The sequence below is a fragment of the Amblyomma maculatum genome, chromosome 2 (genome assembly GCF_055883805.1).
Source record: "Amblyomma maculatum isolate TAMU_Amacu chromosome 2, ASM5588380v1, whole genome shotgun sequence".
In the NCBI taxonomy this organism is placed as follows: Eukaryota; Metazoa; Arthropoda; class Arachnida; order Ixodida; family Ixodidae; genus Amblyomma; species Amblyomma maculatum.
The window spans coordinates 75,472,227-75,496,256 of NC_139345.1; the positions used below are offsets into that span (position 1 = coordinate 75,472,227).

At 44.9% G+C, this 24,030-nt stretch overlaps 1 long non-coding RNA gene across 2 annotated transcripts; it reads right to left on the reverse strand.

Moving 5' to 3' along the window:
• Positions 1-653: 653 nt before the first annotated feature.
• LOC146199043 (uncharacterized) lies at positions 654-19,481 on the reverse strand. Of its 2 annotated transcripts, none has more exons than XR_014705037.1 (3): positions 19,344-19,481; positions 10,083-10,244; positions 654-808 (listed from the first exon to the last, which is right to left on the reverse strand). It is a non-coding gene; the product is annotated as an uncharacterized LOC146199043 (long non-coding RNA). The 2 variants fall into 2 exon arrangements; XR_014705036.1 differs by having other exon boundaries at positions 19,340-19,481.
• Between the last annotated feature and the right edge of the window lie 4,549 nt (positions 19,482-24,030).

Consider the following 24,030-nt stretch of genomic DNA (forward strand, 5'->3'; position numbering starts at 1 on the left):
TGCATGCAAATTCAGGGCATGATGAAGAACCACGGGTGATCGACGTTATTCGGGGCCCTCTACTATGGCGTCCCTCAGAGTATCAATCGCTATGTGACGTTAAACCTTTTATACTTTTCTATCCACAAAACTTTCGAAACTCCAAAGATGCTTGCTTAAAATTTTTATCCCCTTTTTGCAAAGCCTGTGGTCGCAAGCCTTCCAGGCGCTTGCCTGACATTTTTTTTTTTTTTTTAGGTTTACCTGGGGATGAAAGCCTCATACTTCCACGAGTGCGGCAGAATTATGCCACTGCTCCGTGCTTTCTATTATGCGTGCGATGGTGTAATCGCACACATATGGTGTCCGTACTGTTCAAACCTGCAACTTCCAGCAGAGCAGGCTTGGACAAACAATTGGCGTTTTCTCTGCATCCGCCAACTATTGTACTGTGACAGCTGTTGAGCGTGCGTTCCTCAGTTCTACGGCGTCGTTGGCATTGTAGCACTACGAACCTGTGATTGGCCATCGTGCAGTGATGTCACTGCAACGCTTCACATTGACTGGTTGCATGTAGCGAGGTCGCGCATGGAAACTCATGAGTGGCAGTACAGTGACGCCACAAGTGTCCTGTTGAGTCCTATTACTTGCAAGATCGTAAACAGCTCTCGCTACATTCCACTTTAAATAGTGGTAACAGCGTTCGATCAGTTTTTATTTTATTTCAAAACATATACGTAGTCTGTGGCAGCGCCTGGCGGTTCACGAATATCGTACATATTGCTTACTGCACAGTGCACGTTGAACATTCAGAACTTGTTTTTTCCTACTGAGAAAAGGAACAAAAAAGAAATCAATATACGAAACCTTGTCGAGAATATGAGTTAGTATAATCTCAACACGACCGATCAGCACAGCGGATATCATTCATCACAACTCTGTCACTATGCAATGGCTGAGAATAAAATGACATCTTTGTGCTTACCTAAGAAACTTTGCAGCAAATCAGAGAGAGAAGCTACGACACGAACGTTTTTTTTTTTTTTCGCAGTCGGCTGTCTTTTAACAAATCCTACACTCATCCATTACTCGTAGTACGTATTTATGAAAAGAAAAAGATAACGGCATGCTTCATGCCCTCTAAAGGTAACCGATTAAGACTGCAGGTAGTGGCGTTTTTTTTTTTTTCTCTTTCGCTCCGTTTGCCTCTTCAATTTATGCAGCTTATGTCCTTACAGCTGTCACGACAATGACAGTTAGCAGACGAGCCCGACAGAGGAGGGCTCCCCGCTCCACATAAGTACCTTGGAATCACGTCGATGACCGATGAATTTAGCGGCAGCAACACCGTGAGAGAGAAATGCGATTGCTGGGCGGAAACGCACCGACTGAGTGGCCATCAAGCGTTGAGCGCTTCCGGGAGTCAGAAGCTTCCCGTGAGATTCGTGACGGCCTGTGATTAGAACGTAACAGGACTGGATGAAGCCTACCTCGAACTGACAATACAGAGCTTGGGTTGACGCTAGAATAAAGACATTGAGCGGTACTTGGCTGTTATTTGCTAGTCACTTGCGTGGCTTTCGCCGTTCTTGTCCCTCGCAGATATTTCAGGATCGAGCGAGCTGGCTACTGGAGCAAAAAGGTGAATGTTCGAGGCAAATGCCGCCCTTGCCAAATCAAAAACTGGTGCGTCGCGGCACATGTGGACGAATATACGATGGCTGCTTACTTTCAATAAGTAATCATGATTAGCATGGCTAATTATATCAGAGCTGCAGTGGTATATCGGCCTTGTCGCAGCTAACATAAACAGGCTTTGGGCGGCGAGTCTTTCTTCTACACCGGCAAGAGACGGCTGCGTCAGCAGCAGCTCCCCGTCCAGCGATTCTGTGCGCGTATTACCTGCGGGCATCATTGTCCATTTTGTCCACTGCGGGGCGGCTGTCGCCCTCCTGCCATTGCAGCTTACTTAGGGTGCACACTCGCAAGGGCAGGGCGGCGCGCCGGAGAGGGGTGCGTCCGCCGGTTCCCCTCGCCCTACCCACGGCAAAGAGAGGTGGTTGCGGGTCAAAGGAAAGTGATCGCCAAGGTCAGAGCTCGGCGTGACCGGGAGTAGTCGGGTCGGGCTGCACCGGCAGCAGCGACAATTGGGCCAAACGCGCCTGGAAGCCGATGCAATTAGAAGGCAGGCGCTGCATGCACGACTATACACGCGTAGTACGCGAGCTCCTCGTGCTTGTTGCGGCCCTCGAAGCCATAATGGCAACGGGGCCTTCGGAGGAGCTCGGTGCCCAAAGGGATCAGCTGGGTCCGCCCCGTCCGGCAAACACTGTGATGGTCGGTGCACAGTGCATTGCTACTGGCATTGTATTGCGTCACAGACGAAGCGCGCGCTTATTGCGGTTAGCGCGGTGGCCCAGGACACTGGATTGCCGGTGGGTGGTGACCGCGCTGACAGTGGGCTCTGTGTACTAGCAGTACATGCTATTGACGGACGCCAACGCAGCCCCTTGATAAATTGAGCAGGGATAGGTCAAGAACGACAGGGAAGCACCGCCTTTGCGCATTTGACTTACGCGAAGCAAAGCAAGACGTAGATGCACCTTTTTACTCCGTGGACAAATGTCGGCGACATGAAGTCTGGTTTAATTCCAACCCTACGGCTGGGAGTATATCCTTTGCAGCTTGAATGTTGCGGGTAAGAAATCGAAACTAGTTTTTTCGTTTGATAGACTTCACGCTAAGTCCTTTTCAGTCGCCAAAACAATTCATGAAGACGGATTATTTTGCTTGTCTCATCGAGCAACGCCTCATTTTTTTTTTTACATTCTAGATAGCAAGTACTCCAGTTTCACACATTAAGGAGTCAGATGCGGCCATTAGGCTGCATGACGGAAAGGAGTGATCTCTTTCTGACACGTGACACGTGACACGGCATTATATGTCCTGCAGACCCTTCATCAGAGCCTACCAGTCTCTCTTTTACTACGCATCCAACGCTACTCTCTTAATGTATTTTACACTTATCTGTAAAGAGAGAGAAATAGAGAGAGCGAGAGAGAGTTTATATACTCCAAAAGGTATTGTAGCGTTCCCGTGGTCGGACCCTCATTCCAGGGCTCTTGCGGCCTTTGCTACCCGGCTGGCCCGTTCAACAAGTCAAAGCTGGTCTTCCGATTCCTAGCTTGACAGCGCAGCCTTCCACTGCTTCGCCTGGAGTAGTGTATTATGGGCACTACATCTATATTCTTACATGTCCATGTAGTGCGGTGAAGTGTGAGTTTCTCTCCTCACTAGAGACATGTGTCCCTGTATACGGTCGGATGAATCTTGCTGTCTGTGGAGGTAAATACATACTATCATGAAATGGACGACACTTATGTAACGTGAGGCTGGACACCAGAATCAGAGACACGAATCTTCCTGCCCCATCCACAGCAGCCGGTTCATGTTATCTGCAACTGCCTCTCAGTATATGGCCGCTGATTTTGCAGCTATCCACGTATTTTCACCCCACTTGGCCTTTCAGCGCACCTTACTTTTAGCATGTGAATGGAAAGGCGAACGCGGAAGACACTCCTTAGTTTTATTTCTAGATCCGCTTATCACAGTCACGGGTCACTGAACCCTCCTACAAAAGAATGAACATCCATGAACGTTGTCCCATGTGTCTTTTTTAGCTTCGACAGCAGGTATTTTCCAGCACTACCGTTCACTGCGACGTACAAATTGACCCTTCTTCGAGCTTCTTGTGACGACATGTGACCAGGTATATGACTTAGCAGGGAAGAGGCTGTCTGTCGTTCAAGTGTTTCGTCTCCCCTAGCGCTGTTTTACTCTATTCTTAAGAGGCTTTATCCTGGCGGGTTGCCTGAAAGCTCCCACCTCACAAGCTCCGTCTCAGAATCCGGGCAGAAAGTGTCTCGTTTTGCTTTCCCCATGTTAAAAAAGAAACAAAAAACGTTCACATCACCTGTGCATATTATATCATTGAAAATTGGCTAGTTACAGTGATAAGGAACACTCTGGTATTCTTGCACGATTAGATACGGAAGAAATTTAAAATTTATTGATCAATTCATTGAAGTTCGCGCTCCTTCTGTAGCCTGTCCTGTAGATACGTGACGTCGTTACATTTAATTTTATCGCATTTTTTCCCACTTCGCGCACTAGGACACCATGTGAAAAGTGCAGCAGAGACAAGTGTAAAAATAATTGGACATGCCTGACAGTCATGCGGTTCTCCTTCATTTTTCTTTCGTTTTTTTCAACAAGTCTTTGGAGCCGCATTAAAACAGTCGACTGCAGCTTTACCCGCGAAAAGAATTTTCATTGCTGTCAAAGTGCTGAATCAGGACTTTAGTCTGGACTAATGCATGGTTGACTGCTGTCAGCGAATTAACCTACCTATCTCGAAGCTGCCGATGACATAAAAGAACAGCGTCCGTTTTTTGTGGGTATTTTTTTTTTTGCACGTTCCCGAAGGGGAACGTACAACAGGGCTCTCTTCCCGACACTGGCATCATGGTTCCCTGGCTAGATCCATTTTTGAATATTTATTTTTAGCCGCGACCAACATTCTTAGATATTCTCATATCTAAGAACGTTGGCCGCGGCAACAAGTAACCGAATAATGATTAGGGCGGACATTTGAGCATTTGAGGCGCAGATATTAGTCGCCATTTGCTTTATGCTAACATCACCTGCTGAGGTGGCCACTGCTCACGAGATACGGAAAACGGTCATATCCCGCAGGGTTTTTGCCACGGGATTTCAGGTACAGGGCATTTGGCGCGCTATAATTAGCGCCAGGACTTAGCCGGAACTTTTGTCTCGTGGAAGTAAAGATGCAGGGCTCTTGCAACGGGTGTTGTATAATAATAGCGCAGTGGCGGTAGCTATTGATTCTAACCTAAAGGAACTTGCTAGCGCCTCAATCAGGGAATGCACGGTAACCGAAGGGGAGGAGCTGACCGCTGCTCTTGCGGTGGTAGCCGGGTATCGAAGTAACACGTCCCTTACCATTCTTACAGATTCTAGAGAAGCGTGCCGTAACTACATGAACGGCCGCATAGGTCGCGCCGCGCTTAGGCTCCTCCAGAGCGCGACCCCATCAAATGTCAAACACAACATCTACTGGGTGCCAGGACACACCGACATAGCGGGGAACGAACGCGCCGATCAGGTAGCTCTAGGGTACACGAGCCGAGCTTACTCCCAATCGGACGATCTACCCGAGCGAGTCGGCCCTACGTACTCAGATATTCTGAATTACTATAAGGGGGTACGGATCCGCTATCCGCCGCCTCATCGGGATCTAAAACAACAAGAGGCAGTGTACTGGCGAAGACTGCAGACAGGAACATTCCCTAACCTGCATATCCTAAGCAAAATTTACCCGTCACAATATCGGGACACCTGCCCATGGTGTGGTAGCACACCTTCGTTATGCCACATCACGTGGCAATGCAGAATTAACGACAGCTTTCGTAAAGACCCGAGTGCGGAACAGTGGGAGAGCCGGCTCTCCAGTGGCGATTTGGATTGCCAACTAGGTCTAATCCAGCACGCCCAGCGAGCAGCGAAGCTCAGCGGAGCCCCGGAATAGGGGCACCGACCCTATGAGAAAGCGGCAGATGGAACTCTTCTGCTACTAGCACAGGACCCTCCTAGAGAAACTAACGTATTTCCTATCCTATCCTATCCGCGCGGAATAACCTAATTACAAGCATCCTGCCCATGCGCGTTACTATTCATATTATTTGGTTCGGTTTGGTTTATGGGGTTTAACGGAAAGCGGCTCAGGCTATGAGAGACACCGCAGTGGGGGACTCCGGAAGTTTCGACCACTTGGGGTTCTTTAACATGCACTGATATCGCACAGCACACGGACGCCTAGCTTTTCACCTCCATCGAAAACCGGCCGCCGAGGCCTGGATTCAATCCCGCATTATCGGGCACAGTAGTCGATCGCCCTAACCACTGCGCCACCCTGACGGGTATTCATATTATATATAGCCGGTTGTCATGATATGTAACTTATGATACAAGGTGCGCTCTAGACACACCTCTCTGTATTAGGGCTCAGGTGATTATGTATAAGTCCAGGTGCAGATTGTACTGGCCTCATATCTGTCATTTATAGTTAAGCAGACCCGCCAGGAAGCTACTTTCACGCACTCTTTTTCTACATCGCCCTCTTTCCCCAATGCGGCCTCCAACGTAATACCGAAGCTGACAGTATTAAGACGTACTTGTGTTTCGTATTTTCTTTTCCCCTCTCGGAGCGCCCACGTAAATGCGTAAACTTCACGACCGCACCCCGCTCCTGTCTCCTTCGCCGGTGGCAGGCTCGTTGTTGGCTGTCGTGTTCGTGCTCGTTTGAGTCGGGGCGCCTTGCGACGTTGTTTGCACACAGGTTGTCGGGCTACCCACGCGACGGGACAGAGTACACATGTCGCAGTGACACACTGGGCAACACCAAGGCTGGACTCTTCAGGTTCTGACGATTGCTCTGTACGAGGTGTGTACGATTAGTTCATTGCGCCCTCATGGAATTTCAATTTAGCCCCTAAGAAGGAAGTGGTATTACTGAGTTAATTACGCTCCTAGCCCACGAATTGGGCGATGTCAGCTGCTGACCGCGTCTATGAAGTTTGGACTGAGTGGCAAAGCAAGGTCATTTTCCCTTATATTCTTATTCCAGCTCTGCTTCGAGCTTTTATAGTGCAAGCAAAACTAGCAAATTTCGGCAGTGTCAGCATCACTTAAGAAGTGGACGAAATGCGACTGTGCCTGCGCTATACATGCAGACTGATTAAGTGTGGTTTATGGGTTTAACGTCCCAAAGCGACTCAGGGTATGAGGGACGTCGTAGTGGAAGGCCCCGGAAATTTCTACCAACAGGGGCTTTCTTTAGAGTGCACTGACATCGCACAGCACACGGGCGCCTTGCTTTTCGCCTCCATCGAAAAACGGCCGCCACGAACGGGATCCGATCCCGCGTCCTTATATTCAACAGTGGAGCGTCCTAACCACTGAGTCATTTCGGTGGGTATGCAGACTGATTAAGGGAGCAATAATTAAAATTAGGTGTCCTAAAATAGACGTTGCTAATTTAATTCATGAAATGGCATTCAGAAAGTTGATTAATGACCAGCGAACCATGTCAATCCCAACCAGGCTGTTATTCGCCGATGAGTTGGTACGAAAAACTTCAACGAGGCTTATATAATAACGGCTTCGATACACGAATACATCCAAAGCGCTGTACGTGACATTGAGTTCAGAAGTGTCTTAAGCACCAGGGTGGCCTCGACGTCTAGTTAACGGGCGGATGATTCAAGGCAAGAGATTGGCTTCCCACTGTTTTTAGCGCGCATCTGCCTTTGCGCGTTCGAACAAACCTGTTTTTTTTTTTTCTTTCATCGTCGTGATGTTTGCGTGCCAAGCCTTCACGCATACACACAAAATACCGCATAAGCTCGCATATAAGGCGATTTCAAGCCTCTGAGAAGTACAAGTATACGTCAAAACTTTCCAAGGGTCCCGCTGCGACCTTTTCCGTCTGCTGCCGCCGATATTGAAGCCTGCGATCCGTTCGCCTGTTTAAAGCGGACGACAAGCGTTATGCGTGTTCTTTGAGTATTCCTTGTAGCTTCGTTACAAGGAGGCCTATACTCGCGAGGGCTCACTGCGTACGCACGAGGTCTCGCGATCCCTCCCCACCACCGACTTTCACGGCCAACCCCCAAGGATAGCGGGCGACGCAATTACGAGGAAGAAAGTTAATTGTTTTTTCTTCTCCGTCCCTTTCGCTCACTCCGAGTCCAGGCTCCAACCAAGCGGGGCGAATGGCTGATGGCTCGACACGATATATATAACTTTTTGTTTTTTTAGGATGAGTACAGAGGCAGCACGCGCAGATGTTCGGGCCTTCTTACCACTGTAAATACGCTGCTGCGTCACAACCGCCCTCCCTCGGTAGTCGTCTTCGCGTAGCGAGGCTAATGCATAACGAGCGTAAGACTGCACGGGTGCTGACACGTTTGACAGCCCGGGAGCCTTGGAAAAGGATGGCCTTTACTCTCGCGGAAGCCGTATGAATATAGAAGACGCACGCGTCTGGCTGCGCTGTTCGCGAAATGTGGTCTCGATAAGGGGAGGACGTATTTCTTTGCTTAGTCGGGTTCGCTGGTGGGTAGCGAAATTAGACATCGGTTACTCCGATTATGTGTATGTCCACGTAGAAGAGGCACAGCTGGTACGAGAGACAATACGAACTTATTGGGAGTACAGCCGTCGCAAAATTGGGAGTATGCTTACGGCCCCCTCCGCCTTTAAGGGTATGACGCGACATCATAATAGCGACCTTCCACGGCTCTCCTTCAGGATTCTTGTTTGCGTACATGTACATTTATACTAGTTTAATCACTAACGTTTCAATCTATGCTTCTGTTATCTCACACGTAGTCATTAGCATGCTAATGTAAACTACCACGTTATAGGAAATACTACTCCACCTATAGGTATAAAGCCTCGCTCTAACCAACGAATAAAAACGTGCATGAGTGGTTTAGGAGTAGCGGGTCAGATTCGAGAGGGAAAAGGGGGTTTTAGCGCGCGACTATTTATAGTCCATCGGGTTCGCTACCGGTGTTTCTATGGTGAGGCTGTAACTCCTGAGATCTGGAAGTATGAGGAAGATTCACACTCACATTCAGATCCACTTCATTCCGTGTTCCTCCCGATACAGAAAAAAATGCGAGGAAAAGGACTAAAAGCTGCTATGTAAGTGGATTGACTAAGGCCCTTGCCACTTTGATGGTAGCGTACAGCGGTAAAGAATCATACAAAAGTGAATAGTTATAGAAATGCATATAGTTGAAATATTAAGAACTGTAAGTGTAATCAATGTTTCTATTAATGTTAATACATATTATATTAAACAAGCTCTATTTACAGGTCGTAAATGTTCATTTTATGCATAGGGATCTGCACTACAATGCAAAAATATCAGCAGTAGTACATGCACATAACGCTCAAGCATTTATGCAAATAAGCACATATACGTCCAAAATCTATACACCATGCACAGGAAATCTATTCGACTTATGCATGCTTCACAAACAAGACCAGAAACATAAACAAATGCATTTACACGGAACGTTTTCTCTAACTGCATGCTGGAATGCCCATCCCAAATCTGTCACATTATACTGTTAGGCTTCTAAAATATCTAGCGAGTGCGGGTTTTCATCTGCGTCTGTGTTGTCAAGTCGGTTTAATAATACCGGCAAGCGATTTTCTAGTCTATTGAAACCGTTATTCGTACGTGAAAAGGAGACTAGCCAAGCACTATTGTTTCTCATGCTGTAGGGAACTTCCAAATATTGAATTAGATTGCACAGCGAGAGAAAGCGTGTATTAGATTTTATTAGCGAGTTTGATACTTAATACATAGGTTAAATTTATATAGGGGCAGAACAGCGAGTATGTTATAAGTTGAAAAAAGCTCAGTTGTATGGCCACCATGAAGTGAGCCTCCGGCGTGACAGATTGCCTTTTTTTTGCATGAAGAACAGCCTAGCTGTGCATGTTAGTCTTTGAAGTTGTTGCCTAAACAAGGCTACCGTAATAGACGTGTTGTGAAAATAAGGCCTTATATAACGTCAGTTTAATCCTAGGTGGAACATAATAACGAACTCTACAAAAACTGCCACAGGCCTTCACCAAGATGCGAAGCACAAATGTTACATTTGCACCGCAAATTAAGCATTCATTGAATAGTATACCTAATGGTTTCACTTCCTGTACTGTATCTATTTTTTATTGCCTAATTTTAAATTAAGACTGTGATCTAAAAGCTTTTGCACAGGTCAAAATAGGACAGCCTTGTTTTTTTTTTCGTATTTATTTCCAATGAATTAACATTGCCCCGTTCGAACAGTTTATTAAAATCAATTTTACCTAAGAATGATAATTTACTAACGTCCTATGACTGAAGAAAGAAATTGGTGTCATCAGCGCAGACTACAAAAAATGCCTGGTCGCTTATTCTGACTATGTCACCGATATAAATTGTAAAAAGAATGGGTCCTTACCTACAGCCTTGAGGCATTCCACAAGATTTATTTATATATTTTTTTTTACTGGTGATTTCCATCAAATATGATGGAGGAGGTAAGGCAAAAAGCCGTGGATACAGCTTGACTGGGGCCTTACATACTCCCTCAATGGCAAACGTCAGGAGCAGAGAACACATACTCGGGGTAAGTAACAAAGAATTACGAGGAGTAAAAGAAGAAAAATTAATATTCGTCAAGAGTACATCACTCAAGCATGCGAAGAAAAAAATAAAAATAAAATAAATCATAGGTTTGTTCAAGCGATAAAGAAGGATAAAAGGAGCAAATCTACATTCGGATCGACTTTTTCCAGATGTAAGATACAGTAAGCAGCATGAAAAAAAGAAACATAGTTAAACACAATGGGAAGCAATACAAAATAAATTAAAATGACAAACAAATGATTTTAGCAAAGCAAAACTGCTCAAAATCTTATTACCTGATAATTTAAAGTTATGACAAGCACTAGCAAAAAAGACCCAACTATACATTAATTCGAACATGAACTTAACAGGACATTGCAAAACAAGTTCGTTGATTCGATGATTCCCTTCAGCCTAAAGAGAGGGTTCAGAGGTCTGAGGCCGGATAACAAACCGCAGTGCAAGGGCAAGAAGCAAGCATAGTGGCCTGATTTAATTCAACAGCGTTAAACCTCAAGTTCTCCAGCAGATCCGGCATCAACCTTGTCAGCGGTGCAAGTGAAAAATCAAGGGCATGCCTCTAGGCAGGTGTTAGTTAGCAGGAGCTGTCCACTTGAATATCACCTGCTAAATGGGAAGGTAAGATGGGAATGAAACCTTCTAGCATCATTTTATACCGAGTCAAACGCTACCCCCAGACCACGCAGGTATGTTTTCATAAGGTGTACTTAAATCGGGACTTTCCATCTATCACAGAGAGTAGCTATAGTTACGGCTGTAGGCTAATGAGTATGCGTGGGATAACAGCGGAATAAATTAAGGGGTAAGTGATTAAGTGATAAGCTCAGCACATGTATCCGGGAGAGGATGCAGAAAAGGAGCTGCCGACAGGAACAAAAAAAAATAAATAAATAAAAAAACACGCGCACAAAAACAGGTCGTTCCCTTAAACCATTCTGGATATGACATTATATGAGTGACAGTGAGATAAACAAATATAACCATGTGCGGTGAAACTGGCTCTTATTTAAGATTCATTATTTCTTTTCCGGCATGACTAGTCATCAGTTGTTCTGATTTAGCGAAAGATTTACTAACCTATCAATTATTTTTCGCCGTAGCGGAGAATACAAGCCTGTGGTGTGCAGGAAGAATCACTGTCTTCGTAAAATAAAGCTGGCTTTGAATGAAATTCTTTTTATTGCAATTATGCAGCAGCTGAAGTAGATACAGTTTAATATTTTTCATATATAGTACTACAGTATTCCAACGGGACATATACGCACGTGACGTGTATATAACACGTAATCGTACGCAAACGTAACATTATGTCAGCTGAAATTCTTACCTGAACAAAATGTCGTGAATAAAATGGAGAATGCCATAGTTAACCTCGGCCGTTAACTGTGCACAGAAAAATACACCTATCTCTCGTCTCTTTACTATACTAAAAAAAGAGTATAGTCTACAACGGTTGTCGTCACAGTATATGAATACATTCCACACTTTCGATCGCGCACTTACGGCAACGCGATCGCGAAGCCAACGTGAACTGCAGAAAGCTTAGGGCAATCTGTCTGTGGTCGCGGTTAGTTATAAATAACATAAACTTTGATACTGAGATCTTGAAAACGAGAAAGAAGTGCTGTACCAAAGTGGAGGATGGGGAATAACATTAACGTGTCTCATGTATGAGCAACTACGTTGTACATCTAAGTGCTTAAATAGCACGGCCAACAAGCGCCGAAAAAAGTCCAACTTCCAGTACTGGGGCCACTGACCTTCCTGGCCCACAATAGGATCACGCACTCAACGCGCCGTCACCAAGGAGCGGTCCGATGAAACTGTGGGCGCGCCCGTGACGTGGATTGAGCGTGACTGACAATGATTCCGACATATGTCGAGCTTCTCATGACGAAGCACGGCATTCCTTCGAGAAATATTTAACTTCTTGTATAAAGTCAGTGTGTGCAAAGTGTGCGCAGAGCAGCTCTAACCGGCTGCATCTGGTAAAGAGCAGGTGGGAACGAAACAACCGCGGAAATACAGCCGTCGAAGCGCCGCCACCACGTGCGAAAATGTCAGGTACGCTGTGCGCAGCTGTCGTGGAGTCAGCGACGCACGCGTATCGTCTGCACGAGAATGAACCTCGGCTTGACTCGTCTCAGGCGGGGGCTAAACTGAAGCCGCGGCGACAGACGACCCTACCACTCGTCTGCTCAAACATCCACACATTTTCTTTTCCGGCTCCGAACAATTGTTCTTCGCGTCACGCGAGCCAGGTAGGCAAAGAAAAACTGTCCGCCGACTGGTTTGAAAGCGTGGCCGGCTGGCGTTGTTGTTCACGCTCCGTTCTGTCTTTACCGTGCACACTTTTCGGTGTTTGCGGCGTGTCGGAACAGGCTGAAACGAGCAGAACAACTTTCGAAACGCATGTCACTAGCTCGGTTGCGAGCAGAGAGCAGCGCCTAAACGAGTAGCGGTATTCCAGTCATGTGAGTTTAACAATGCAGAACAGCCGTTTCCTTTGGGAATGACTTTTTGTTGTTGTTATTGTTCCAGCTGTGCAACCGAGTGCGTGTTACCTCGTGCGGAGTAGTCCCTCCTGCCATACGCAGCTGGCGAAGAAAGACGGGAAGGCGGGGCATACGCTTACAAGCATCCCCAGAGCGCGATCCGTCATGCACGCGCCCATCCTTGGCCTAGAGGTTATTTGCACGAAGTGCCTCGGGCCGCATATATACTGTCAATAAAGAACCCACCGTCCAATGCTACCGTCGGAGGAATAAACGCACGTCTCAAACATTTGCCCCCGAACGCGCCGCACATTTATTTCCGGGCTATGTCAACGCATCGCCAGGCATTGTAGACGACAGCATCCGATGTCTGATAAGAGCTCACTTGAAGAACCGCCTGGAATCTGATCTATGCCTAGTGCGTACAAGGACCAGTATTTTCTAGTTTGAAGACAATAAAACGTAGTCATAACTGCTTCCTTAACAGATGAGCAGCTAAGCTACTATTATAGACAGCTACCGCCATCCATCTTACTGTAGATGGGGAGGGGGCGTAGCCAAGTGTTCAAACCTGAAAGCAGGCATGAGCTCCGCTACGTTGTCAGCTGCAGCTGCCAGTAGTTATCGTCAGGACAGACACCTCTGCTGAAATGTTGTAATCTTTTGCCTGCTCATTGTTACATCTATTTAATGTGCGCACTCTGCAAACAGCTCCCTGCAAGCGCGAGAAGGCGAAAAATAAGTAAATAATGAGATAGCAGAAATCAACCACAGAGAAAAGGTAACAAAACGTACACTGCACGTTTTGATGCGGTAGCATGGATTGCCATGAAAAGCAAAACTGCCCATAAAACTGCAAATGAAAACTGCAAATTGCTGCCGCATTTCCACCGCGCCATTCAGTGAGTTCAGCAGCACATTAGCTAGGTCACGCCTTCGCTGGGACCCCGTCGCTTTTGTGCATATCCTGGTTATATATTTATTTTACATTCCTTCATGAATCACAAAGAAGGCGTTAGACAGGGGGTGGGTGGTATAAATCTTTATACATACATTAACAATGCTTCTGGCCTCTTTCCTGCTTATGAACTTGTGAATGTCCTGCGCCGTCAGTGTAATTGGTGTCGTGGAAACCCGCATACCACTGCAGAAACTATTTCCGGATTCCAAGCTCTACCAGGTATTCATGCTAAACAAGTGCGAAAGAACAAACACGGAAGAGAAGACAGCACTTCCGTGTTGGTTCTTTCGCGCTCGTTTAGCATGAATACTTACCAACTCGCCCAGCTTCTCGCGTTTTCTACCAGGTAGGCAGCTGATCAAGCTTAATCAAGGAATCGAACCTATTTAGCGTCAGTGCCGCTTGTCATCAGAACCTTTGAACATGTCTCGAGAATGGGTTCTCGTCGCCGCGTCACGGCCGCTGCTTCAAGCGCCGCATTTTTCACTAGGTTGGTATAAATCCCGTCTCCATATATACTAAACGTTGGTGAAAGCACCTATAAATTGCATTTGAACATAAGCATAGCAACCTTCATCACTGCGCACCTTGGAAACTGCTGCCACATGGTATTATTCCTTTTCACTAATATCAGAAATGTGTTCTGTGGACGTGTGGCGCACATGCAGCCTTATCAGCACATCCGACACTAACCTAACAGTATTTTCCGAAACCTTAACGACTGTGATGTTGAAACCTGCTATCTTTATCTCGATATCTTTAGGTGCGACCGCATCAGCCGGATATATCAGATGGCGTCTTCATAGGTGATCATCTCAATTTGCTGCGCAGCCGTATCCCAATAAAGTCACAGCTAGAAATTCTTTTCATTACATGTCTTGCCGCAAATCCGCACATCCGCACTTAATCCTCGGAGTTTGTTAGCGCCCTAGACCGAGCAAAGGCTTTTGTTTCCAAGTTTTACAATGACCTACAATGATTTCACAATTTCTGAACCTTCCCATCCTGGTGTTTGGAGACTAAATGTTTTGTCTATTAATTAGTCCGATCTCGCAGAACTCTCAAAAGACATAATTATTCCACACGTCTAAAATTTAGAAAGCAAGTTGTTGGGCGAGTTGGTGACGAACTTCCTAGTTACAGCGAGAAAGAAAGGACAAGAGAGGAGGACAAAACCTCTCTTGTCCCGTCTCTCGCGCTGTAACCATGTAACATCTAGATTATATTATATTGTAAATTTGCAGACTGTAGAAGCAGCATGTGCGTTGATACTTAATCTAATATTAACATAGCATCACAATAGTCTTTCTTCCGTGAACTATTTATTGAGACGCCGTCAGCGGTCACACAGTAAGCTTGCATTCCTTTCCATTTCAGATTATACGAATATGACAAACAGGCATTATGTTTACACATCATGGCATCGCAAAATTATTGATTCCATGAAGCTCTCATCGTCTACAGGAATTGGCGTCATCAATTCAAAGGTTCTGAAAACAGTAAACATGCACCTAGCCTAATTCTAGCGCACCTGACATGGTCACCCAAAAGTGGAAATTGGGCAATCTAGTTCCATTTCATAATTATGCAAGGATCAAGTATAACCTATCGCATCATTTATCTCACACCTATACGTGGTAAAAATTATGAAACACGTTATTTACTCCCATGTTGTTAACTTCCTAACATCCATCAATATTTTCGACCATAATCAGCACGGCTTTTAAGAAAGACTTTTAATGCGGCTTTTCTAACTACATTAGTTCTAACGTAGGCCTAATTATTCCCACTGATGCACTCTTTTCAGATGTAAAAAAAAAAAAATAAATCTTTTGATGAGGTTCCCCACTAGCAGCAATAACAAAATATTTGAAGAATAAATTTAAGACTTCTGTATTTATTTCGATCAAAGGTTCTCTTACAACCGCTTCTAGTTTGTTCTTGCTAACTATTACTCTTTCAGATTCATCCCTGTTGTCTCCGCTGTGCCATGATGTACCACGCATGGTTCTTTTCTTTTCATCGCATATGTCAACCGACCCAGCTGCATCTCATATGACTGCCTGTTTGCCGACTATTGCATCTTTCACCGTCTCATTTGTAACCCTATGGATTTTGCTGTTCCGAATATTTCGACAAAAGTCGAGAAATGATGCTTACATTTGTTTTGACTCTTAATGTTACCAACATATCACTAATTACCTTCAACAGACGGCACAATTATTCTTTGCATAGCTGCTTTCTAAACAAACTACCAAATCTTCTGTATCCTACTCATTGAAATGCCTAGACGTTACGATTTCTATCGACCTTACATGGCTTTCTCAAATCAAATGTTACTAATGACTCTAATCACGTCTTTAGCTTCCTTCAACACAAATAAAGGTCATGCACGTTCTTGAGAAAAACAACTAGCTTATGTAACTTCTTTCCGGTCCAAACCAGAGTACGACTCCGCATGGTGGGGCTCGCATCATCAAAACCTCATATTTTTCATTGAATCAACTCAAAATCGGGCTGCTATAGATTTTATTTTCTCCGGCTACTCTCGCGATACAAGAGTATATAATTTAAATGTTAAAGCTAGTCCCAAATACTAAAATGCACCGTAAAATATTCATACACTTCATACATTTTATCATGCCGTGTCGTCTTGCATTGCACACATTACGCCAGTTCACTGGACTTACAGTCGCACCTGTCACACCTTGGCCGTTCATCCGCCACATACCCGAACGACAATGCATCTCAGCTCCTCCTCCTCCTCCTCCTCCTCCTCCTCCTCCTCCTCCTCCTCCTCCTCCTCCTCCTCCTCCTCCTCCTCCTCCTCCTCCTCCTCCTCCTCCTCCTCCTCCTCCTCCTCTTTTTCTTTTTTTTTTCTTTTTTTTTTTGCAAGGGGATCGAGCCATCGCGTGGAACGATCTCTCCGCTGACACTATCTTTCATTCTAATGTACTTGACTTTAAAACCACCACTGGACAGTTTTTCTGTTGATCCCGTGAATCCCACCCTGTGTGCAAAACTCCAACCTCTAGGGCTTTCGAGGTAATAAAAATGAACAAAAATAGATAAATACACTGATCGCCACTGATTTTATTGCGATAGCAATACTACGCCAGGTCTAACCGCTCGTCGCTGTGTGCCGTGTCCGTGGCCCCCGAGCCGGCGCTGCAATGGGCAGGAGCTGCCAACTCGGGTCGATCCTTTCATATCGGAGGATGATATCAGAATTAGCCTGCCAGAACCGTTTGCATTCTCGTTACCCCTACGACACGCAGGCACGTCCATACGGCTTGGTCGAAGCGTGGCTTTATATGTGGGCTGGGAGCTTACGCTCTCGCGTCGTACCCTTAAAGGATGAGCTTAGGTGTCCCCAATGTAGCACCTTACACCGATAGGGCGTGATAGGGGAATAATGTAGCAGGCCGAAAAAGCTTCCGATGTTGCATTCGCAATTCAACTAGGGTTAACCAGAGCGAAACCACAACTAATTTTTTTTCATCTCTTTTTCCTGATTACTGTGGGCGATTCCTCTGTCCGAGGGATGCGCACGACAAATACACAGCGGGCCGTGTAAAAAAACATCTTTATTCTCACAGGGGGTCGTCCAAGGCAGTGAGGGGTCGTCGTCCGGGGCGCTGCGGGTCGTCTCCGAGGAGAAGCGCCAGGACCGAAGAAGCAGGAACGAAGAGAGAGCTAGACGGCGGCGCGTGCCTTCCTTTAAAGCCCCCTCGCGCGGGACCGTTTATCCCCGAACGAGCGGGGAGAGGGAAACAGGCACCGCGCAGGGAGCATTGGGAAGTGGCGCGGCCTTCGAATGCGCGGTGCGGCACGGGCCTTACAGATATGTGATATGTGGCGCAGGGCCCCACATTGCTTACAAGTTTGGAAGTCATGTGCGACATCTCACTCCTCTGAAAATCTATATTAAGGTAGGTCGTTTTCATGGTTTCAGTTAAAATGTTTTAGGGGATATTTTGTTTATGCCGCTCCTCTCTTCATAGGCATCTGAAGTTTGTATTAGATCGTCCAGCCATTTTACACACACACACACACACACACACACACACACACACACACACACACACACACACACACACACACACACACACACACACACACACACACACACACACACACACACACACACACACACACACACACACACACACACACACACACACACACACACACACACACACGCACACGCACACGCACACGCACACGCACACGCACACGCGCACACACACACACACACACACACACACACGCACACGCACACACACACACACAAAAACAATACTCCGGATCTTCAGTCGCTGCTAAGCCATTGAACTCGTCTACGAGTGTTTTTGTAGTAATGTTCGCGACGCCATCGCTCCTACGTAAGGCGGAGCACCGTTCCTAGCGGAAGACCAAGTTAGCTATAGTTTCGCTGTTTTAAAATGATTCCACTAGGTGACTTGCAAAAGAAAAGAAAGAAAACTGATTTTTGTGGCGGATAGAGAGGGCTTCAGGAATCAAGTGCAAAAATCGGTCCAAATTGCTCCAAAAACCAAGCGATATCGGCTTATGGTCAACGATACCATTGCTTGTAATAGAACGCAAAAGTATAAGAGCACGAATACATATTGACGTCAAGTAGCATGGTAAAACTCACGAGATGCCCCAGGAAAAATGCCACTGCTGCTTCATTGCGCCCACGCCTCTTCGCAGTGGGGTAAATTTTCCTGAACAATCTATACCATACCATACCAACCATTCCGTTCATGCCAAGCCACGCTACGCCCCATACCCTACCCTACCATACCCATACCATACCATACCATACCCTATGCCACGCAGCGCCCCAATACCATACCATACCACACCATACCCATACCATACCATACTATACTGTACCATACCGTACCATACCATACCATACCATACCATACCATACCATACCATACCATACCATACCATACCATACCATACCATTCCGTTCATGCCAAGCCACGCTACGCCCCATACCCTACCCTACCATACCCATACCATACCATACCCTATGCCACGCAGCGCCCCAATACCATACCATACCACACCATACCCATACCATACCATACTATACTGTACCATACCGTACCATACCATACCATACCATACCATACCATACCATACCATACCATACCATACCATACCATACCATACCATACCATACCATACCATACCCTATGCCACGCAGCGCCCCAGTACCATACCACACCATACCCATACCATACCATACCATGACATGCCTTACCTTACGATACCATACCTTGTTTTACTTTACAATACCATACCATACGATAGCGTACCATGTCGTGCCATGCCACGTCATACGATATCATACCACATAAACCATACCGTACACACTATACCATACAATGCCACGCCACACCACAACATACCATACTATACCACACCATACTTTACCTTATCATATCATACCATACTTATGACAACATGATTTCATGTACAGAAGCAAACTACAGAGCACCTGATCAGAGAGTCGAGTAAATAATTGGCGACAGATTGCAGCCCTTGTGAAAGTTAAAAACCGACAACTAAGCAGAAAAAAAAACTGGCAATTACCTACATGTCCCTGCAAACAACAAAGAGCCCTATGGGATGGCACAAAGAGATAATTGATGGAGATGCACAGCAACAATGACCACGAGAAGAAACATCCCTTAGCAAAATGCCTTATCACTCGCGGCGCGTAGGCCAGCTCACCCTGCTTTATGGGCTAGCCAAGATATAGAGGGAAAAGCAAGTACCCATAAAACAAAAATCCATTCGCTACCTATAGAACCTATAATTTATGGACTTGCGAAAATTCATAACATGTCACGGGTCCCCTGCAATGGAGTGTGCATTCTTATCATGCCGATTTGCACTGAACGTGCCGGCATTCTTTCAGTAAATTCGCCACGTATTAATAGCGGTTTTCAAGAAACGCTGCTTAAAATAACGAACAGCTGGGTGAAAAACATGAGCTAGAATCCTCGTTTCCCAAGTGTAGTAATGTGAACGCTACCAGCTGCTACAACTGGATGGCAAAATATGCGCAAAAATGACGACGAAACATTGAAAAAATAAAAGATGCAAAATCAGTAGAGGCAATTACGGGGCTCATGAATAAGTATTGGAACGAGGGTGAAATCCCTCAATCCTGGAGGCATGCAATGATTTATTGCCTTGGAAAATGAACCAAAAGATTTAGCGGCGTCTTAGCTTGGCTAAGCATGGATATACATGCATAAGCCGTAGCTAGCACTCTTTTAGCTTAGTTTTGCTTCATTGAGCTTTGCTTTGCCCCACATTATCATGTTTAGCTAAGTATTTTATGGGTGCTTTAGAAGAAGGTCTAATTATGGTCATTATAGCGAGTTCGTCAGAGGAGATGAAGATGATAAAGACAGCTAAAACAGTTGACATGCCTTCATTGACCGTTGGGAGCTCATCTTTCATTGGGATATTTTACAGCGTATAAAATAAGGGCTTCCAACAACCCCGTATGGAATTCGATACCTCCTTGTTGAATGTGATAGGGGGCATACTATTGGGTATGTTTATGATTCTTTGCCTTCACAGCTTGTGGAAGACGATGATGGCTGTTGGTCACGCAGATGTCAACGTGCGTTCGGCGGGTGATAAATTCATTAAAGTGTTTTGTTTATTAGAGTGGCGTATCGATCCCAAAGCGAACCCTTTGAGTAGGTGAGAATTCTTGATGTTCTGGCACACCTGAGGAAATTTTAATACAACCATGTATTCTTTCGTGGCACAGATGCATTGCACATATTGACTTATATCTTTGTGTTGTTACTTGAGCAGGCAATAAAGAAGAAGGAAAAACTAGGTGGCGCAGCGGTCTAACGCAGTAACCAGCGAAGCTCATCTCGCTGCTTCGGCCTGTGTTCGAATCTATATTGGGGGCCGAGTTCATTTTACAGGATGCAGCGTGTCCTTAATGTTGGGCGTTGTGCTCAGACAATTGGTCCGCATCCCATTTCCATTTCTGGTTGGGCTCAAGCCTGCAACATTTTTCAGCAGCTTACTGCAGTTCAACCGTTGTGCTAGGTAGTACATTTAGCGCTATCATGGAACATTCTTGACGTTTATAGGAGCATCTAGTTCCGAGCCGATTTGTGGGATATCCTTTTTAAGCCTGTTTTGGCAGATTAAGTGGGCTTGGTGACTGCGATATAAATACATTTAGTTGCTCGTTGTTTTTAGTGAGTAAGGTCTATTTGCGTATTGCCTCCCAAGGTAACTCATCTTCGTTGCCATGACCTTGAGATCGCTCGGAGCGCAAAGTGTGGCAGGTGCGAGTGACGTCACGCCGCGCTATCACGTGACTTGCTTTAAAAAAAGAGGAGGAGCGGGGGAACAGTCGCTGTGTGGCGCTCACTCTTCAGTCTCGCCACGGATGGTGCGCTGGTTTGGCCGCCTGTGCGTTAATTCGCTTCAGCACATGCATCACGCCGAATCCAACCAACAACTTGGTGTAGCTCAGCGGCAAGCCGCTCTCGCTAAAGTCGGAGACCGCAACCCCGCCAGGCAGGGCTGCGTTCGATCATAGAACATCAAGAAGCCAGACTATCCCTTTGCCGAGGAGCTTACCAAGCGCGGAAGCGAGTCAATATCGAACGGCAGCAGCGAATGCGGCTGCGGACGGTGGCTTATACGCCCGTGAAACTTGGTTCAAGGACAGTTGAACCTCTGCTATTTTCTTTCGAAATAGTCCACACCCTATTACAGCAATTTAAAAGGTTGACTTTATGAACTTGCTGCTGAGCTTAGTGATGGCTTCAAAGCTCGCTGAACGCTCCTACTTATTGGAAATTATTCAGGAGATTTATTTCCTGGTGCATTTTGTGACAGGTATCGCGTTTAAGCAGTAGTTGTACTCTGGTTCTCACAAAATATATTGGCAGGAAATTGATGTCTATGCAATTTTCTCCTTTGATGTGTCGCTAGATTTATTTCAGTCTTAAAGGACATGAATTGGCGACATAGTACGCAAAGTGCCAATTTGGCCAAGTTGAAGTGAAAATTAAAAAACAAAATGTTTTAGAACATTGGCTGTATATGGTATTAATAAAAACTATTACTAAGACAATGGCTAGTAATCTGGTAAACGAATTCAGTTTGAATTATAGTTTAAATCTTTACTAAATGCGCTTAGTATTGTTTATATTTTTCTTAATCTTTTTATTTATATATATCTGTTTTTCCTCAGAACCTAAAGTATCCAGAGTACTGAAATTTTCTATGAGAGCGGAAATGGTTGTCACACAAGTATCACGAAAATTATTTGCTTTAATCGCAAAATTGATTTGCTACGTTTTTCGCCTCCTTGGTAGAACACTGTCACCAGTCCTTTTTCGTTAGTAAGAAAAATGCAAATTGACCTAAAATATTTATTTTAGTTGCTTTGTTGCCAAATACACTGACTGACAACGGTATAAAATTTTGTTTCCTTAAATTAAAAAAAAAAAAAAACAGAATTTCTGCACCTTATTTCCCCAGAAAAAAAAAATATAAGGAGTAAGTTAATCCTTATTATTTTTGTTCTGAAAAAATAAGGTGCGTAGGCTTCCAAAACTGTGTTAATAAAAATGACAAATTTTCTGAAAGTATCCACCTCACTCAACGTGACCTTGAAAAAAAGATGAAACAAGTAATATCAAGTCGCCAATACTCAAGTGCAATATATTTTCCGAAAGCGAAAGAAAAGCTCTATAAACGTGTTCAGCCAAATGTGATTTTTTTTTTTTTTTACGAAACAATCCAAACAGAAATAAAACTCCTGAGCAACTCCTCGTTTTTTTTTTTTTTTTCTAGACAAGCTGTTGTCTAAGAAGGTAGTAAAAGAAAGGTCTGATGGCCTAGTCAGTAAAACTCCCATTACCGACCCAAGGGTCGTGATTTCGAAACGTGGGGTGGCCGTTGTTCAAGCTTGTGTTCATATCTTTGTCGCGTGCGGGAATGGTTCTCTTAACCACCTCTCACGAAATCGTTCCGGCGATGACTCCAATTCTGCTATTTTAAAAATGACTGCTTGTGTAGCCTTGCTCTCTTATTTGGAAAAAAAAAAAATCCGAATAATTTAGCATGGTAGGACTGAGTACAAACCTGAAATGCCATAGCGAATTCGCTTTAGACACACAGCAGTAACTCAGAAGACATTAGTAATATACTGCCCCGCCGGGGTGGCGCAGTGGTTACGGCACTCGACTACTGCTCCCAAGGACGCGGTATTGAATCCCGGCCTCGGCGACCGCTTTTCGATGGAGGCGAAAAGCAAGGCGCCCGTGTGTTGTGCGATATCAGGGCACGTTAAAGAACCCCAGGTGGTCGAATTTCCGGAGTCCTCCACTAAGGCGTCTCTCATAGCCTGAGTCGCTTTGGGACGTTAAACCCCACAAACCAAACCAAACCAAACTAGTGACTACTGTGTAAGATCAGCAGCTTTGCACCAGACACAAAAATCAAATTTTCACATGATGGCTACCTTGTAGTTGTAGTTGTAGATACTGTAGTTGCTGCGTAATAATAATAATAATAATAATAATAATAGTATATATATATATATATATATATATATATATATATATATATATATATATATATATATATATATATATATATATATATATATATATATATATATATATATATATATATATATATATATATATATATATGTATATATATATATATGAAACCCTGTTGTACAAGCCCTGCGTACATGACACCCTGTTGACCATAAGTAGTAATGGCTCTGTAAAATTAATTCTCACATAAAATTTCCCACTCGGCATACAAGGTTTCGGTCAAAATCACTGTTTTCCATTCTTGTCCTTCCCTTCTCTTTGCAATATTTTCTTTTTCAGCATGACTCGTTGACACTAGAAAAATTTTCCTTTAGTATACTAAGGGTACGTATTGTAAAGTTGTTATAACAAAAAAAGGGACTAAAATCATGCCGTATTTCACGAGCAAAATTAATTCGTAACCGCCCATTGTATATATGTTCAGTGAACTGAAAAAGAGACGGTCATCGCCTCTCGCTCCGGAAAAAAAAGAAAAGAAAAGACAACACGCCTACGCAGAGAGGTTCAGGCGGTTCGCACACGCCTACAAAATGCGATGACACCGAGTGCTGAAGCGCCATGCAGATTCGCATTGCCGAAGCTGTACGTGCATCCTTTCTCTGATCGCATCACTTTCTATAACGATGACGTCAGCTACGAGCGTGCTTATACTGTACAACA